We start from the raw sequence: 16,940 nt of genomic DNA, 5'->3' as shown, positions 1-16,940 counted from the left end.
GTCCCATACCGGGTCCGAAAATGCTCAGAACTCCATGTCAATTCTGATTTGCTGATTCATAAAAATGTTGCTACTGAGAAGGCTAACAACAATGTGATAAGGCCTCATTCACACCGGCAATTTTTTTTTTTTTTTCCGTTTTTTTCACGGACGTGATATGGACAGCATACAGCACTATCGCATTCCATTGGTGTGTTCAGACACGTATTTTTCACAATCGCGCAAAATACTGCAGCATGTCCTACATTCACAGGCCAAAATAGCCCATGGAAGTCTATGGGAGCGGTTAAAAAAAAAGTAAGTGAAAGCGATATTGCATGCGTAATCGCTGCGATTTTATGCGTGCTGGCAGGAGACAGCGTGAAAGAAAGGTGACATCAATTCGACCTTCTAGCGGGCTTTTTATTTTTTTTGCATGTGTGAAAAACACACCAAAAACACAGTGAAAACACTGCATTTTTTCATGGACCGAAATTGCATATGCCGTGTGAATGAGGCCTGAGTCTGCTGTGGTGTTGCATCAGTACAGAGTTCGGATGGTCTGACCCAGCTGTACAGTAATGTTTATATCTCTAGGGGGCGCTTCATGTGTATTCATTCTGTATATGGGCGATACTGTGATCGCAGATTACCATGTAAAGACTGAACATGCACTGTGTTCTCCAGTGGAAGATGTAGTTGCTGGACTTTAACGATTTCCATTATAATCAGGTCTATAAGCCTTAAAAAAATGGAGATAAGACTAATTTTCCAGCAAAAAACAAAAAAAAAAGACAGACTACTTTGTAGAAACTAACCAAACCAAAATGCGGATGTGAACAAAAGCTTAAAGGGGTTGTCCAGTTGCAAACTAATGATAGCCTATCCTCAGGATCTATTATTAATAGTAGATCAATGGGAATCCGTTGCCAGGGACCCCCCCGGCAATCAGCTGTACGCTGAGCCTGTGTGCTTGTGCACTGAGCTGACGTCTGTAAGCAACAGACAGCTCTGTTCTCACTGCAGTGGTGAGGCTTGGTATTGCAGGCCCAGTTGGCATGGAAGTGAATGAGAACTTGACCTGCTGTTTTACGGGTCAGATATACTCAGTGCCTTCAAATTGTGTATTCAGAACAGTTAGACAAACGTGAATGCGCAGCATTGTGGGAGAGTTTTAAATTACAATGTGGAAACCTGAAGCTGGCTGGAACACAGCGGTGGCGCAGATTAGCTAAAAAAGGAACTGAAGTCCAGTTTGATGATATAGATGGACGTCTGGAATAATGACAATAAGTGGAAATATTAGGGAAATTTTGAAAGTTTTGTCCAGCCTCCAGAATACCTCTTTAAGGAGGTATGACATATTTTTTAATTTTACACCATTCCATTTGTTGCACAAAATGGCCTGATTGGCTGGATTCGGCCAATCAGGACATATACTTGCAATCCTTGGCGAACTATATTCTGCCATTGTGAGCGATCATTTGCATTAATTTTGCAGTTGATGGTCACTGAAGTGGCCAAAACTGGTTATTCTGGGCAACTTTTCTCTTAAGTATGTGGGTACCTTAACATGAAAATGACACAGTGCTGAGCGCGAAGACAAATGCTCCTGAAATGTTATTTTATGCAAATACCAAGTTATGGGTGCAGCCAGGCGCTCTTTATGTCATCTACAATGGAGTTCCTTTAAACCAGTATCAATGGGGCCGGATCTCAAGTATTCTGAATTAACAGGGAATCCTATAAAATCCTATATAAGAGCCGCTTCAGGCGAGCGCGTCCAAATAAGGTCTGTGAAAAAGGACTGACTAATCGAGGTGCATCCTTGTGTTACCTCTGTATGTATTGCGCGCCCATCTTTTAACTTCCGTGTGTTGTCCTTTTTTTTCTTGTACGCAAAAAAAAAAAGGAAACCCATCTTGCATGTTTCCAGCATTACCAATGGCCGAAGAAAAACGCAGTACACACGAATGTCATTGATGTGCGCTCTGCTTTGTATTGTGTACTCATTGACTTGAGTAGGTGACCGATGTCTGAGGAATTGGACAAGAACAGGTCATGCTGTGTTTTTTTATGTGGAACATCGATTCATCTAGAAAGAACACGTCTGCGTAGCCTCATGGACTGTTATGGGTCAGTGTGTTGTCCATCTTCAGTTAAGGGCTAGCCACACTGACGTATTTTGCCTTTGTTTTACACATGGACATCGTAAGTATGTCCCAGCCTTACTGGGGTCTCCTGACCTGACCTCTGTGCATCATACGCTCCTATGATACTCCTGAGTTTGGATCAGACGGAGACTCACTAAGGCTGGGTTCCTACGGGACGGAAATCACGCAAAAATCGTATGGCTTGGCAGCATCAAAAAACCGTGAGATTTCCCCAGGAATGCCGCAGCTTTAACACCGGCGGCATTCCACTGTGGTTCGACCACCGGCATTTTGTTACAGCTTTCTATCTCCATAGAGAGGAGTGATGCCGCAACAGAAAAAAAAAAAAGAATTGACATACTGAGGCTGCCAATTCCGCGCCGCATCACCGCTTCCGCCTGGAATTGGCCGCCCCGTGTGAACGAGATTTTTGAAAAATCACGTCCATATGCCTGGCTAATCCCAGGACTAGGAGCCACGGGCGGATTTGCCGCACAGCAATTCCGCACAGAATTTTCGCAGCAAATCCGTCCTGTGTGAACCTAGCCTAACAAATTCCATACATAAAGCAGATGCGAAATGCGGCAGTGTGGTTAGCACTATGGTAGCGATCGCAGACGGCACACGGATGTCAAAATCAGTCATGTGAATAAGCCCTAAGGATAAGGAGCTTTCAAGAAAAATGCCCACATAAAATAATCTACTGGGTAGGATGTCAGAGAGATTTCTTAACTGGATTATTATATTTTCTGGATTACTGGAGGCCGGATTAAAGGAATTTCCCTATATTTATGATTTATTCTAAAATAAAATAAAATAGCCGTATCTGTAAAGCTGCGAACCTTCTAAAGCAAAACCGCTTCATTTTATGTTGCAAATAGAAAATATAAAGTTCTAAAGAGAATAACAATAATAGTAAAAATAATAATAATAGTAATAATAATAGTAATAATAACAATAATAGTAAAAATAATAATAATAGTAATAATAACAATAATAGTAAAAATAATAACAATAATAATAATAATTATCATCATCACATAAACTAAAGTCTTCTGAAAATTTCGGATGCCGAATATGTTTGCAAAATCCTTTGCGAGCAAAATAGCTCCTGACGCCACGACCGTCGCCACAGAGTTGTTATCTCCCATCCATGTTTTAATTTGAGTGTGTGTAGAATAAAGCACTTTTTGGAAGCTATAAATTCACCAGAAAATTCCCACGAGCAGGTGCGAGCCCAGATAACCGAGTCATGTGACTCAACATGACGACTCAGCGAGAAACCGCGCCAAGTGCCAAACTTAGCAGAACGCTCTACTCTAAATAATACGCTGCATAATGTGCACCAAAGAGAAGTCTCTGCTGCCGACGCCGGGGCCATTTGTACATCACAATGGTAGTTGTCACAAGTCATACCATTGGGGGGGGAGGGAGACATTTCTGGAAACTTTCATTCCCTGCATTACAAACATAGTCAGCGTAGCATTAATGGAGATGAAGCTCTAAACCCTTTCAAAGCCAGTTCTCTTGCTAGAACCTGTCACTTGGTATAAGTGAAAAGTCAGAGAGATTGTGAATAGGACTAGGTGTAAAGCACTTACCCAAATACATATTCTGCATACTTCATGAATGTCTAATCACTGTGTAATGATGATGTCACACAGCAATTAAGAGTTTGGGCTACTCCTAAGTAGAACATCTAAGGGTCTCCTGGTTTTCACCCTTCAACCCCTTTTTGAGGGAACTTGTCTTCACTGCAAGAGCCGCTAAGCCGCTACCACAGAGGTAGTCTGGTAACACAGAACGACCAGAGGAACTGTAGTCAGGTACCGGAGAGACAGACAGAGACGTAGTCAATGTAACAGGACAAAGTCAGTAGAGGCCAAATGAATTAAAAACAGAGAGACGGGCAGGGTATTACTGTGTAAGCCCACCAGAAAACACACCAGCGGAGGAGTGAGCCAATCATACACTGGGGGCGTGACATTGCTGTCAAGCTTCCTAACACTTAGCTACACCCACAGCTACACCCACCACATCCGGTGGTGTCAAGATACAATAATACAGACAGGCAGAGGCTCAGGGCAGGCAGCAATCAGTTGATCATGGTCAAAGAAGAGGTCGAGATAAGGGCAGGCTGAGAAGGTATGCAAGGCTCAAAAACTGGAATCAAACAGGATGTGCGCTGGCCCTTTTAGAGGCGGGACGAGCATGCTCATGTGCTCTACAGAACAGGCAGGAGAGATGATCTGGTGTCGGTTGCACTACAGACGGGAGTGCCAGTGGCCATGACAAATAACAAAAGAAAGACAATGGAGGAGAGAGGAGACACTAGGCCATATTATCACTGCAATTAATATTGCCCATACAGGCAAAAAAAAAAGTATTCCATTGGCCATATCCACTTCTAGCTCTGCCCACACGAGGTGCAGGAAGTGTAATATGAGACACTGCTTCCACTTATTTCAATGGGAGGAAAACCTTCTGATACACGTCTGGCTCTGACCACCAAAGCAGACGCCCGCTGCAGTGAGGGCGGACCAGAGTCTAAGCGGATCGGCGGGGATCCCAAACAGCGGACCCCAGTGATCAACTATTGATGACTTATTCTGAGAATAGGTCATGAATAGTGAATGAATGGAATACCCCTTACCTCTGATTGGCAAGCTTGTGAGGGACTAAATATATCACTTGAATATACCCACAGGGCCCGCAAAATCCACTGCTGAGTTTCTCCCCAGAATGTCAACGACAAATACCCTCTATATATTATGTTGGTCTCAGATGCCCCACATAGATAACAAGCAAATGCTCCAACTCAGGATTGGGCTCCTTCACGAAATGTGATACAGCAGGGGGCCAGGTGCAACTGTACTATTTGCCCCATGGTTAAACTAGACTACTTGAAAGCTCATCTGTCAATGTGTTGGCTTGGACATACACATTAAGGTCCATTTACACGGGACGACTGTCAGGCAACAATGCCCAACACTCGTCCCTGTGTGTCCGCGCTCCCGTGCTGTCTCAGGGAACTACTAGTGCTGGCTCGTTCACAGAGCGGCCAGCAGGGGGGTGGGGCAGTGCAGGAGATTTCTCTCCTCTCGCTCCCCTGCCCCTCTCCATTGAGATAACACAGCGGCCGTTCACTACTGAACAGCCGCTTTTTAAACTGAACGATGAGCTCATCGTCCATCGTTTATCCTGCATAAACGATCCTTATAGTCTACAATCTACCACTATTTGGGCCGTATAGATCTTCTCTTGCATCAAGGCAAGGATTATGCTATACTTCACTGCAGTCAAGCAGAGTTGAGAAGTCACCATGCATATTATAGCCATTCCCATCAGGTTCAGGCAGCTTTACTGACCAACAAGTAGTCCTCATAATTGAGCTGCACTGCCCTTGGTTATCACACAAGTCACAATTCAAAATCCTGATAAGGTCCATAAATGGCAGCCAGTTACGCAAATGTTTTTCTAAAGCTCCATTTAGTTGGGTAGAATGTCGGGCAAACGATGCCTGATACTCGTCCCTCCACATACTCGCTCTCGTGCTGCTGCACAGGAGCTAGTACTGCTGGCTCACAGCGGGGTGGCTGCAGGAGATTTCTCTCCTCGCTCTCCCCCGCCCCTCTCCATTGCTTTAACATAGCCGCTGTTCAGTACTGAACGGCTGCTATTTACACTGAATGATGAGCGATCAGCTCATCGTCCATCGTTTATGCTGCATAAACGATGGGCGATGAGCTGATCGCTCAGTGTAAATAGCAGTTGTTCAGTATCGAACGGCCGCTATGTTAAGTCAATGGAGAGGGGCAGAGGAGCGACAGGAAAGAAATCTCCTGCAGCCTTCCTGCCCCACTGCTGGCCACTTTGTAAGCGAGCCAGAGATACTTGCTCCCGTGCAACAGCACAGGAGCGAGGACACACGGGGATGAGTTAGTCTTAGGTCCTCCTACGTCTTGTAGCACATGGGGTGAGAAAAGAATGTTATCATTGATTGTCAAAGGCAGATGTTTCAGCATCATTCCATAAAAAGTCAACAGTGCGCAAGTCCTCTATAAATCTATGTCGGCTGGTCATTTTTTTGCCTTCTTTCCATTTTCTGGATTCCATAAGATAGTGATTCTTGTCTCAAGGAGTCGTAGAATGTGCCAACATAATGGAGTCAGTTTCGATGACTCGGGAGTGGAGTGGCCATGTACAAAAATGGCAGTACATTTCTTGATTTATAACTTAATCACGGCAAGTGACCTCGAGCAGGCGTTTAAGGCATTGTTGAAAAACATCAAGTGGCCGGGTGATACGTGAAAGTTACCTTCCATGTTTCAGATGCATACACACAGTCGGGATCATGGAAGTGAGGCAGTAGCCCATATAGGACATAGAGATTGGAAAGCTGCCTTCCCAATACGACACCAGACACCCCGTCATCGGTGAATGTACTATCTAAGTGAATCGGTGGACCTCTCGCAACCGCTGTTGTGGGTTGGCTGTGATTAAGGCATTTGCGGATATGGCATATCCAACTCGCATAAACTGCATTGAGTAAGGATGAACTAAAATGAGTTAAAAGAAGCAAACAGGTAGAGATGAGTGAACGTACTCGTTTAGGGCGATTTCGCACTCGAGCACTGCTTTTTTCGAGTAACTGACTACTCGTGCCAAAAGATTCGGGGGGCGGCGTGGTGGAGCGGGGGGTAGCAGTGGGGAACAGGGGGGAGCTCTCTCTCTCTCTCCCCCCCCCCACTCCCCTCTGCAACCCCCCGCTCACCCCCGGCGCCCCCCGAATCTTTTCGCCTGAGTAGTCAGTTACTCGAAAAAAGCGGTGCTCGATTGCGAAATCGCCCTAAACGAGTACGTTCGCTCATCTCTACAAACAGGTAATGGGGGCACATCGTGATCCCTACTGCTAGATTTTATATCTGCTGACGACAGCCAGTTTTAATCTAAGATACTGTATGAGCAGAAATTAAGAGTGTCTACAATAAACACGGGCAATAGACTGCCTGTATATCATTAAACCCACTGCAAGAATACAGCATCAATACAACTCCCATCTGAGCAACCAAAGAAGTCATTATTTAGTGTTTTTACAGCAGGACAATCGTTTCTACATTACAAATCAAATAAAATTCATTGCAACCAAGAAAACACAATTAAATGAACATAGGAAGCGCTGCTGAAAGAAACAAGCAGCATTGTTTACTGGACTATCAACTGTGTAATAGGATACAATGGAGTTTTAATGCTGCTACTTAAAGGAAGCGGCTTCAGCTCTGCCTGCTAGAAGAAATACTGAGATAGCGGATACAAGGAAGACTGATATGTAGTCTAATCCCACTGCCTCCTTTATGGCCGTGTATCTACATGTATACCACACTCTTCCATGAAGATAACGGGTGTAAATAGTAATTCAATATGGTGTATTCAGAATGTATATCCCGTCCTATAGTGCAAATGTAATAAGTTACTCGCAGCAATTGGAGGTGTTCTACCTTTTTAGCAAATGATGACAAATCGCTAGGCCATGCTGTACTGGTTGGCACCTATACATTGTATATGGAGAAGGGGCCATGATGTAGACTTGGGCTTGCATGTAGCATCTGGATGGATGAACCAATGCACAGGGCTGGCCACCAGCTTGTAGGGGGACACTAGGTGGATGTAGGCTAGGGTGATTGCTCCGCTTAGGTCTGCTCAGCCAGATGATCTTCTTCCTCCATGCAGCAGCATCTTGTGGAGCTACAGGAATCATTCTCCTCCTGGCTCTGTCTCCTCCCACCTCGATGTTGCAATACATCGCTGTCAACCAACAGTGCCCTCGCAACTCAATTACTTAGTTCTGGTACTGTATTCATGTTATGTGCTTGATTCTGGTGCTGTATTTGTTATGAATTTGGTTCTGGAATTGCATCTATGTTATGAGGTGTTGCCGCTGTATTTATGTGATCAGCTTGGTTCTGGTGCTGTCTTTATGATATGAGCTTGGTTCCGGTACAGTATTTATTCACTAAGCTGTTCTGGTGTGGGTAATCCACTCTATTGCTGCTTTCAGCACAAGCAGAATATATAGGTAGACTGCCTATCAGTGTAATGTAGATTGTTTTTTTTCTTAGTAAGGGGAGGGAGCGCAAAAACAAAATCTACACAGGGTGCCATCTAACCTAAGGGCAGCACTGCCACTGGGAATGAATTACTATGGCACTATGAAGGTAATGAGATTAATCACATTCACTTGAATGAGCTTCTGCCTCCAACACAGATGACAATATCTGGCCATGCTGCACTAACAGTGGGCTGGATGATCAGATGATCGCTGGGGATCGCAAGTGGTGAGTCCACAGCAATTAACTGTTGGTCACCAAAAGAATTTGTCCAAAAATCTTCTTAAATAGTTGCCCACTGATTGCAATGCGCATATGAATAGCTAACTATCTCTGTACATCCCTGCAGAATATGTTGGAGCTATAGTGGAAAATAAACAAAACTTTTATTTTGGGCGATACAACTAGTAGTTTCTAGTGATGAGCGAGCATGCTCGCTAAGGGCAATTGTTTGATCGAGCATTGCCCCTAGCGAGTACCTGCCTGCTCAAAAGAAAAGGCTCGGCTGCCGGCGGCGGGCAGGCAGCGGTGGGGGAGAGCGGGGAGGAACGGAGGGGAGCTCTCTCCCTCTCTCCCCCCTGCAACTCACCTGTCACCCCCACTGGCAGCCGAACCTTTTCTTCCGAGCGGGCAGGTACGCGCTAAGGGCAATACTCGCTCGAGTAATTGCCCTTAGCAAGTATGCTCGCTCATCTCTAGTAGTTTACCCAAATATACCAGTGAGAGGCAAAAGTGACTACTAAGAGAATATCTTGTTGTAGAGGACCCAGCGTGTCTATACATTACACAGAAAGCTAAATGATTTCAGTGTAAACTGTGTAATACTTCACTTCTCCTGCGGAGGCACTGCAGAGATAATGAATGCTGAGACTGCCTTATGGACACAACGAATTTGCTGTGGGCTTCTTGCAAATACGCTAAATGGTGCAGATGTAGCCACGGATTACTTATGGTTTAGCCACAGATTTTAACCCTTGTATTTCAATGTTTATAAAACATGCTGTGGATTCATTGCAAAAGTTGTCGGCTCCATGTGATGAGACTTTGAAAATGGTTTGTGCTGTAAGATCATTATCACACGGGCGTATGTGCATTCACACGTGCATTTGTGCAATGGTCATTGCGTATTTGCATGAGCATGTGTGTGTTTTTCTGTAGTTTTTGTGCTCGCAAATTGTGTGCATTCGAGTACGCAAAAAAAAATGTGCAATGGTGCTCCCATTCATTGAAATGCGCAATTAGTGTAATTAGTTTATTATGTACCGTACTTTTTTCCAGGAAAATAGAGCAGGCTGCATTTTTTTTTTTTGCAAAATGTTTGCGCAAAACATGGTTATAAGAGCGAACGACTCAATGGGTTCTATTCACTGCGTAACTCAGGACTGCCGGTATGTTCACACTGCGGAATTCGTTGTGGAATGTTGTGCGTGAATTCTGCCTCAAAAAAGTGTGCCAAAATCTGCAGCTTTTTTGCCGCGGATCTGCATACGGAATTTGCCCTGTCAGTGAGCAGAATCCATGAGCAGAGATCCAATGCAGAAACAACGTGGAGACAAAAAAGGGGTGACATGTTATGTATTTTTAGTTTCCGCATCTTCACCAGTTTTCGAATTCCGCATGCAGATTTTGCCCGCTGACAATGCAAATTCCGTATATGGATCCATTCAGTGAATGGAGGCGGAGCGGGCAGGAGATCCATTCACAGTAAGGCTGTCTGTCCAGGAGCGATGTCCTATAGTGCAAATGTAATAAGTTACTCGCAGCAATTGGAGGTGTTCTACCTTTTTAGCAAATGATGACAAATCGCTAGGCCATGCTGTACTGGTTGGCACCTATACATTGTATATGGAGAAGGGGCCATGATGTAGACTTGGGCTTGCATGTAGCATCTGGATGGATGAACCAATGCACAGGGCTGGCCACCAGCTTGTAGGGGGACACTAGGTGGATGTAGGCTAGGGTGATTGCTCCGCTTAGGTCTGCTCAGCCAGATGATCTTCTTCCTCCATGCAGCAGCATCTTGTGGAGCTACAGGAATCATTCTCCTCCTGGCTCCGTCTCCTCCCACCTCGATGTTGCAATACATCGCTGTCAACCAACAGTGCCCTCGCAACTCAATTACTTAGTTCTGGTACTGTATTCATGTTATGTGCTTGATTCTGCTGCTGTATTTGTTATGAATTTGGTTCTGGAATTGCATCTATGTTATGAGGTGTTGCCGCTGTATTTATGTGATCAGCTTGGTTCTGGTGCTGTCTTTATGATATGAGCTTGGTTCCGGTACAGTATTTATTCACTAAGCTGTTCTGGTGTGGGTAATCCACTCTATTGCTGCTTTCAGCACAAGCAGAATATATAGGTAGACTGCCTATCAGTGTAATGTAGATTGTTTTTTTTCTTAGTAAGGGGAGGGAGCGCAAAAACAAAATCTACACAGGGTGCCATCTAACCTAAGGGCAGCACTGCCACTGGGGTGACATGTTATGTATTTTTAGTTTCCGCATCTTCACCAGTTTTCGAATTCCGCATGCAGATTTTGCCCGCTGACAATGCAAATTCCGTATATGGATCCATTCAGTGAATGGAGGCGGAGCGGGCAGGAGATCCATTCACAGTAAGGCTGTCTGTCCAGGAGCGATGATCCGCAGGCGATAAATCGCCCGCGGATCACGCTTTGTAAAACTTTCCATAGGGTTGCTATGGAAAGTGCAGCGCCAGCGTCCATGAGCGGAGAATCATAGCGATGATTCTCCGCTCTTGGGATTTAAATCGCAGCATAGGCTCATCTCGGAGATCTGTCAGCACTCCTCCGCGGCGGAATATCGCTAGTGATATTCCGCCTCGGCCATGGGCAGTCCTACATAGATGAAAGGCTGCCAGTTTACATGGGCCGAACCACGCAAATAAATTCTCGTTCAGTTGGAGCAGACATTAGCAATGAACGATTAATCGGCTGGTGTAAATGGGCCCTATGGTAGTTGCATAAATAGCAATCACCTAATAACATTATATCAGTATATTGCTTACTGTAAAGAAAACCATATATGAGCTGATCCACCGGACACAAGTGACAAGGATCAATAACTTGGCTGTTATAACATAACTCTCAGAATAATTAGCCAGCAGTGCAAGATAAAAAGAAGTGATTGGCTGCTGGGTGCGATATATTTTATATATTTGTGTGTGTGTATATATATAAAAAAATTTTTTTTAATTTATTTTTTTTCTCAAAAGGACATTTGCCATAAGCACAGACTAGTATTTAAAATTCAGCTCAGCACGTCTCTGTCTCAGCCCCAACAAACCCCTTTGACAAAAGCCATCCAATGTCTGCCAAGTATATCGAGTCCAGCTGAGGACAAATTTCAAGATGAACCTAAAATCAATTTACCATCAAATTTTCATGCCTCTCCAAGACTATCCGTGGCATTTTAATTACAAGCTCTGCAGGCGGGGGGTGCTACAGATATTGACACTTAGCTTCTACAATAAACTTTATTGGCAACCTCTGTCTGAAAGCTGGACTCATGTGGAATAACAAGAGACGTACAAGGAGGTACACGGAGCGGCTCGTCATGTTAGGGACAACTTCCATAAGACGCTCTTGTTAGATTCGGGGAATCTTCATACACTGATTACATGAAGGTGAGGTTCTGAGAGAAGATGTTTAGCATTGTGGGCTCCTTGTAGATTCCTTGTGTGTGAAGACCCCCAGTGCATGAAATTCAGCCCCAAAGCAAATCTGTAAAGGGACCCCTAAATATCCCAAATCATTGCATGTGAGCACTGGGCTCACATGGAAGGGATGACCTTGTGGTTCCCCCCAGGCTGCCAGGCTGGGGTGCCATATGTAATGTACCAATTAGACAGCAGTACACAGTGTGCATCGGACAGCTAAAAATGTGCAATGCCCATCATGGACAGCTGATAACAGAATTGGAGGAATTGCCTAATTTTCAAAAATGTGATCATGTAAAAATATAAAAGTAGGCACGACTCTCCTCATCTGATTCCACCATGCCCGCCGATCCCCTTCTGCTCTCTACTTCCTGCATGTTGCAAAGAGGATGACCAATGCACCTAATCAACGGCCGGAGGTAGCCACTGATTGGCTACAGCAGTCACATGTCCCTGCATTGGGATGTCATTGCTGTAGCAAGCAGGAAGTAGAGAGCTGAGAGGCATCAGGCGCTGCCAGAATGGGATCTTTGGGTGATCGGGTGAGGGAAGTATGCCTTCCTTTATGTGATACTGAGCAAAAGTAAGAGATCTGGCACGGCTTTACTGGTTCAAATCAAAATGCCATAGCTTCAAATTTTAATCCACTTTTTATTAATAACCCTAACGCGTTTCAAAGCCTGACCCCTCTTCCTCAGAGAGTTGAGATGGACATGGTAGTTCCAGTGAGGAGAGCTTAGTGTTGCCCAAGGAGGAAAATGGGTGGGTGACACCAAGTTCTCCCAGAAGAAGCCAACATTTTCACCCTCATCTCCCTGAAGAAGAGGTTCTTGGCATCAAAACGTGTTAGCCCTAGATATTAAGTAGTAGTATTTGTGTCCGGTATGCCTACTACAGTAAGGCAGGGCTCACACGAATGGGTTGGATTCCGTATGTGGATTTCCGCAGAGGAAGACCTGCAATACATCCTGGAAAGTAATTGTGAATGGTCGCAGTTGCGAGCATTTTTCTGTGCGGATATACGCGTGTGCACAGCATTTAGTCCGCGCGGAAAAAAGATTCCAGGCAGGCAAAAAAAAAAAAAAAGGATTCAGGCTTTTCTCTGAATTCTCTTACCTTCTTCCGAGCGATTCCGACGCTTATATGCAATGTTAATTGCTTATGGGCGATGAAACCCACGCATCCATTCACTTCAAAGGAAGCTGTTAAAATACAGCACGCTGTGATTTTTCTTTCGCTAGCGGAATGCGCAATTTGGACCCGCGAGTGTGAACATATATTTGAAAACACGTCTTTCAGTGCCCGCATTTTACTGTGCATCTTCACGCGGACTGCAATTACTGAATCAGCAATTCAAATCCATTCGTTTGAGACCCGCCTAAGAGCAGCCCAGTCTCATTCAACAGAATGAAACAGAGATGCAGTACCAGGCACAGCCACTAACGATACGGAGCTGTAACGATAAAGGGGACAAGACCATCGCGACCCCTTCATTTAGCCATTATTTAAGAAATTGATCGTCGGGTGCTTATTGCTGATGATGACTCCTTCTGCTAACATAGTTCCCTCAAAGTTGAGTTGATTATGGGGAGTCCAGTCTATTACCGAGGCACCTATATACCCTCAGAGTAAATAAGGACCCCCTTTCTAGATGTCCCTGAGATGAAATCACTGCCGACCTCCATCCCATAAGTGCCGGCTCGCGTTCTGCTCCTCCGTGGTGCCGTAGTGCGCTCCTCCTTGTTTTCGCCATATCAGCTCTTATCCTATCTGCTTACTACAGGAACTTTTTTTTCTGGAGAGCGAATTAGACATGATGGGAATATCTTACACTTAAACTGCAAGCTAGTCCTCGATAACCAAGTCCCATTTCACAGCCATTACCATTAATACAGCAGCTTCTGCAATGCTGAACTTTCCTGCGATTGTCAAATTACGGCCAAAACCTCTTAAAATAAATCTACCAACAAAAAGGTCTGACGTCTTAAAGCAGCTGCGTCGGAAAACAAAGGCCTCCGAAGGGGAGGACTGGAGGGGGGCAGCGGCGCGGTCCCTGGAAGCAGCTTCGGGTGTGCTTTATATTTGTCCGTGTCAGCTAGAGATGCTGCCACTGTCGTCTTAATGGTCCTTGGCAGCCGGCGCGCCCAACTTTTTCTGCCATTTTATTTGTTATCCAAAGATGTTGGCAGGGAAGTTCTGCAGATGCAGAGGATTGCCAGGCCAACAATATGATAAGTGCTACCTCTTCCTCTGGCCCCGCACATCCAGGAGAGCGGATGGAAGGAAAGATATGGGGTCACCAAGACTGCAAAGAGAGAAATCTGCGAAATTCCTTTAATACGGCATCCGATAATCCAGAACATCTGACGATCCGGCACGGTTCCGATACGGAAGCGCAATAGAATGCACAAGTTCGCACCGTGGAATCTGCATGGAATCTTCATAGATTCTGCATCACATCTACCCTGTTTCCCTGAAAATAAGACATAGCATGATTTTCCAGAATTTTTGAGGATGCAAAATGATTTTTCAGGCTTTTTGAGGATGCTTGAAATATAAGCCCTACTCCAAAATTAAGCCCTGCTAACGGTTAATTAAAAAAGTCAATTTAAATAGTGTCCAGGCAGCTATACATGTAAAAAAGTTAAGCCTTTTTGAACAAAAATTAATATAAGACACTGTCTTATTTTTGGGGAAACACGGTATGCTCAACAAGCGTCATGGTTGTTGGAATGGGAACCCAAGTCTATGCGGCGCGGAGGGTTTTTGTTTTTTTTGCCCACGGATTCTAAATCCACATTGCGGGGAAAAGAAAAAGTGACACGAAACTTCTTGACACGGATTCTAAGTCAGGATGTGGATTCAAAGACAAACCTGCAGCAGGGATCCACACTTTCTGGCTTCTCCGTTTGGCTGCTCGTCGCTACGGAGCGCGTTAGTGCGTGATGCGTTTTTGTTTTTCTCCTCCAGACTATTCAAACTCCAAACTGGTGCGCAGAAGCTTGAAAAAAAAAAAAGCAGGAAGATGGGTCCTGCCCGGTCTGTCTCATGCATAGAAAAGCTACGTGCGGGGAGGATAGCGCCGGCGCCGTCCATTACCGCGCGAGAATCCCGATCGTGAATCCCGTGCGTATTGTTTTCCGCGCACAAAATAGGCTTATGTGAACAAACCCTCCTATGACAAATGACATGCAGAGTCACACCAGGGACGGCCATCAGATGTCTATGAGTAGGCTAACAGTAAGCTAATTAGCACTGTGCATTACTAAGTGGGGGAGGGGCAGACACTTATAGGGTTGGCTTGCTTGAAATGAACTCTTACTAAGCCAGGCCCGAGTCTGGATCTCATATAAGTTTAAAGAGGACCAATTAAACTCCTCTGATGTGTCTGTTAGAGCAAATACTACCATCCCCGCAAAGAAAAAAAATCAGGAACCTCCTTTCTTAGAACTCTGCGCCGTGTCCTCTGTTATTCCTCCTGTAAATGTATCAAGAAGGGCTTGTTCACATGACAGTTTTTATGTTCAGTGGAGAGCAAGTATAGTGGAAAGATTTGCACGTCTTCAGTATCTTGGACCCGCTCCTGGCTTAGGCTCACCAAATACTGCACATAAAAGCCGTCGTGTGAAGTAGCCTTACTTGACCACTGGGCGTTACGGTGCATTCACACGCAGGCGTTTGCTGCGGCTTTTCATGCAGATCTGCAGCTGATTCCGTCCTTTCAATGAAACTCAAATTGAAGAGGTGAAATCTGCTGCAGATCCGCAGCAAAATCTACAACAGAATCCGCAGCGCATCTTTCCGATGGGATCTCTATACAACCTAACTGTCCAATCACCACTGATAATGTCCGTGTAGGGATAATCCCAACCGATAAGGTAATGCCCAGCTGTCAATCTATTTATATGTTTCCAGGAGGAATAACAGAGGAAAGCAGAAAGACCAGTTTAATCCACAAAAAGCCAAATGAATATGGAGTAATAAGAGATCCTATGCCCTCAGCTAAACCATGGGCAGGCATTTAGTGCCCACTTCGTGCCATTGTGATGCCTGTAGAGGTTGTCACTCATCTTAAAGGGGCGTTCTCAAGACTAACTTTTATCACTTATCTATAAAATAAGTGATAAAAGTCTGAATTACAGCAGAGACCCACTGATCCCGACAACTGGGGTTCTGTGTCTCACTACAGGCTCACCGCACCCCCTACCATGAAGAAGAGACTGAATGGAGCGGCAGTTGAGCATGTGTGATGCCGCTCCAGTCACTTTCAATGGAAGTGCTGGAGATACTCAGCTTTTTCCATCAGCCCCATGGAAATGAATGTTACAGGCTCAACCGCCGCTGCAATTAATCTACACATCATTGTGGGGGGTGCAGTTACAAAGGCAGATGTAAGACCCCTGTTCTTGGTTTAGTGCGGGTCCCATTGGTGCGACCCCCGCCAATCAGACTTTTATCAGCTATTCTATGCATAGGTGGTAAAAGCCAATCTTTAGTCGTCATTTGTGGGACATTTTTAAAAGGGGCCACCTGGGGCCCCAAAAAGCTGCTCACAAGGCTGTAAAATAAAAAAATACAGTACTCCGCTCCCCAACGCTCTTGTCCTGCCGATGCCCCGCTGGACTTTACTTCTGGCTGCGGCGAGCCAGCAATGATGTTAGCGATACTGGGCAGCCAACAACTGGCTCAGTTAGGTCAGCGACTGGCAGCAGCGGTCACATGTCCCGTGGTCAGGACCTTATTACTCCCACAGCCAGAAGTAAAGACCAGCAGGCGACCGGGCACCATAGGAGTTGGTTCCCAAATAACCCCTTTAACCCTTTCCAACCCACTGTCTGACCTGTGAAGACATTATGATTTAAGGCTGTACAGCTCTGATGTTGGAAGATGTCCGTCCGGGTTCTCTTACTGTATATTGCCAGCCTCTCTGCTGTCGGAGCCTATCCAACGTGTCACCTCATGCAGTACTGGCTTTAGCCAGCAGATAGCGCCGTTGTATAACAGCAGAAAAAGAGTAAGCCCC

At 45.2% G+C, this 16,940-nt stretch overlaps 1 protein-coding gene across 2 annotated transcripts in view; it reads right to left on the bottom strand.

Annotated features, from left to right (window-relative positions):
• WWOX (WW domain containing oxidoreductase) overlaps window positions 1–16,940 on the bottom strand; it is a 919,890-nt gene that overhangs the window by 562,410 nt on the left and 340,540 nt on the right. The window lies entirely within an intron of this gene.

The sequence above is a fragment of the Eleutherodactylus coqui genome, chromosome 11 (assembly GCF_035609145.1).
Source record: "Eleutherodactylus coqui strain aEleCoq1 chromosome 11, aEleCoq1.hap1, whole genome shotgun sequence".
Classification (NCBI taxonomy): Eukaryota; Metazoa; Chordata; class Amphibia; order Anura; family Eleutherodactylidae; genus Eleutherodactylus; species Eleutherodactylus coqui.
This window is presented reverse-complemented; position numbering and strand designations above follow the sequence as displayed.